The sequence below is a fragment of the Elephantulus edwardii genome, unplaced genomic scaffold (assembly GCF_000299155.1).
Source record: "Elephantulus edwardii isolate Elephantulus edwardi_28Jun2011 unplaced genomic scaffold, EleEdw1.0 scaffold00023, whole genome shotgun sequence".
NCBI classification, from domain to species: Eukaryota; Metazoa; Chordata; class Mammalia; order Macroscelidea; family Macroscelididae; genus Elephantulus; species Elephantulus edwardii.
Window position 1 is genome coordinate 26,737,428 of NW_006399773.1, and position 3,299 is coordinate 26,740,726.

Below are 3,299 nucleotides of genomic sequence, written 5' to 3' on the forward strand. Positions count from 1 at the left end.
TGGTCTTTGGTTTTATTTCTAGGTTCCTGATCCACTATGAGTTGGGTTTTGTATAAGGTGTGAGATGTGAGTCTTGCTTAATTTTTCTACCAAAGGCAATCTACAAGTTCAATGCAATCCCAACACAGACACAAATTCCATTCTTCGATGAGATGGAAAAGGCGATTTTCAACTTTATTTGGAATGAGAAGAGACCCTGAATAAGCAAGACACTACTAAAAATGAGAAACAAGGTAGGCGGCATCATATTCCCTCATCTCAAATCCTTCTACACAACTGTGGTGGTCAAGACAGCATGGTACTTGTAAAACAACTGAAAAATAGATCAATGGAATAGAATTGAGAATCCTGAAAACAACTCATCCACCTATGGTTAATTAAATTTTGACAAGGACATTTTTTTCATTTAAAAAATTCTTTGTGTTTTCTAAAGGCTCAATTAACCTCAGAAGCACTTAGTGTCTTTTCCCTGGGATGAACCCACAAGGCTTCCTCATTCTCACTCTGATGAAAACAAAGTGGGGCCAAAGAGGAAGTTGTGCCACCACCTCAGGCCACACTGCTGACTCACTTGCCCTACCTCAGTGTTCTCAGCCCAGGCCATGTAAGGTGGAGAGAGGGCACTTGTGTAGGTCTGAAGGAAAACTGGACTAAAATAGTATTAAGGCAATCCCCTTCCCTGGTCCAGCAGCCCGACAAACAACCTGTGGCAAGTACTGGATAGCCTGCTTGCAGTTCTTCCTCGGCTACTCAGTCTGAGAAATGTCTGCAGAGAGACTTATGAGATCAGATGTTTTCTCACCCTTGGTGGCAATGACATTGGCAATCGCCTATTGCAGTATGTTAGAGCTCATATCAACCTGTGGCTGGCCAAGGAGGTTCTGTCCAAAGCAATGGTTGCATCTTTCTCTGAGACTTTAATTCCACAGATGCATCTCTTACCTACCTCTCACAGCTGCTTTATGCTTCTCTCTGCCTTCTGCAGGTTGAGGCAGGCCTCTCTGCTGAGGTTCTGTAGAAACAAGACCACACCCAGTATGTAGTAGAGCAAGACCAGTGTTCCCACGATTTATTTCCTCTCCTTTTTGAGGTCATATATCTCTTCCAGGTCGACGAGATGCTCTTGGCTGACTCATGATGTTTCCCGGCCTGAGCTGGAAGGCCTCTCGGTGTCAGGTAACCATAAGCCAGGTTGGCCAAAGTCTGTGCACATTTCCAGTGTTCTTCTCCAAAAATTATCTGGGAAAGGATGACACAGTGAATCAGTTCCTTACTCACTTGAATATTCATATTTTCCTTAATTGGCACAGTTGTTTTCTTTTGTGATTAGGCTAATTTGTCTCTGGGAAGAAACAGAGACTATGAGCTTCTTTTCCTCTTCTACATTTGTAGTGTTTTCTTCACTCTCTCCAGACTCCAAAAGTCACACATGTCGTATATTTCCTGCTGTGCTGGGATCTGGTTTACCTGGGACCTAGGGAAGCAGGAGTCCCAGGTGCTATCATTGCTGACAGTTGGAATGCTGATGGGGCTGGCTCACATTTTCCATGAGGTTCCAAATGGCCTTGAAATAAGGAACTAAAATGTTACCCTTTCCACAAATACAAGTTTCTTCTTAATTTTATACAGCACCACTTTAACTTCTTAAAATTTGATGCCACATCCTAGTCTTCAGTTGCCCCAAGCTTTGCTAGATCCTTCTCTGACACCAAGACCCTAACTGGAAAAGCCTGTGTGTCTGAAAGAAGGAGAAGGTTACAGATATATTTCCATTTTCTACGCTATAAAATTATTTTATCTAATTTTGCTTTTTCTCTTACTTACCTATCTAAAGAGGATAATCTCCATACAAGTATTTCTTCTCCTTTTAAATTTTTTTGTTTCTCCTGCCCTTCCCACTTATATATGTGATGCTACTGATACTGAGTCTCTCTTTTGCTAGAGCTGGAATTTTTCGTATCACATATAGCAAAGTGATTAAGAGAATTTCAGAGAATAGGTATGGCATTCCTGATGCGGAGGGGAGAAAGAAAGCTATTGGTGCAATTACAGTTTTAATTGGTAAAATATATGACTTTTATGTTAATAAAAACTATAAAATTGGAATTGAGAACAATATGAGCAATAAGTTAAATTCTCCAGTGATAAAAAGAGAAGGAAAATAATGAAGGCAATTGGGAAGGGGTGAGAATGGCCCTGTAACTTCAACAGGGACAGAGGGAAGGTTGTTATTCATGAGTTGCTTATGGTGGCGGTACCCTTTCTGAGAGGTATAATCTGTGTCAATTGTAAACAAAGATAATGATCAGATTATTGGTGTTGTTGTTAAGTGTCATCAAGTTGAGTATGACTCATAATGACCCTATGAACAACAGGTCTGAATCCTGTCCTATCCTGGGCCATCGTCACATTACTAGACACAGTTGAGCCCATTGCAGCAGTCATTGTTCCAATACATCTGAAATTTTTCAGTCATCTATTTCATGTAATTGTTCTCCAGATTTCATGTTTTGTTTTTTTTTTTCTTTCTCCTCAATAATGGCCTTTTGCTATTAGGTTAGTCTCAAAAAAAACATGGTACCCCTCCTTCTCCAGCAGAGCATCTAGTGGATTTAAACCATGCGCCTTAGGGATAACAGCACAACTTCTTACCACTAGGCCACCGGAATTCCCTCAAAGCATCTATCTTAACAACACTGTGTTACAGAGGATGTGTTGCCTCCAGCAAAAACTGATTTTCCATGAAAACAAAGATAACAACAGTAATATAAATTGAAGATAAAGGAATATTTCTGAGGTTAAACAAGTGATAAAAGAGCAAGAAGGAGTATGTTGTTGTTGTTGTTGTTGTCTCTGGCCACTCATTGTGATCCTGTGTACAATAGCTCTGAGGCTACACTGTCCTGAGCCAGTCTCACTGACTCTGACACAATTACCCTCATTACCCTAGTCACTGTATCAATCCATCTCATCCAGGGTCTTCCTCTCCTGGTCTGCTCCTCCACCCTTCTGAACATGATGTCCTTGCCTCCAAGGACAAACTTGGTTTCACCCTATTCAAGACAAATGTATTTGTTTTCTTGGCAGCCCATGGTATATTCATAACTCTTCTCCAACACCACAACTTAAAGACATAAATTCTTCTGCTATCATCTTTAGTTATTATCCAGATCTCTGATGTATATATGTTGTTGTTGTTGTTGTTATGTGCCATCGAGTCGTTTGCGACTCATAGCGACCCTATGCACAACAGCCTTAAACCCTGCTCTATCCTGCGCCAACCACACTGCCTCTGACAC

At 40.9% G+C, this 3,299-nt stretch overlaps 1 pseudogene; it reads right to left on the bottom strand.

Annotated features, from left to right (window-relative positions):
• Nucleotides 1–650: 650 nt before the first annotated feature.
• Nucleotides 651–3,299, bottom strand: part of LOC102846863 — a 31,162-nt pseudogene continuing 28,513 nt past the window's right edge.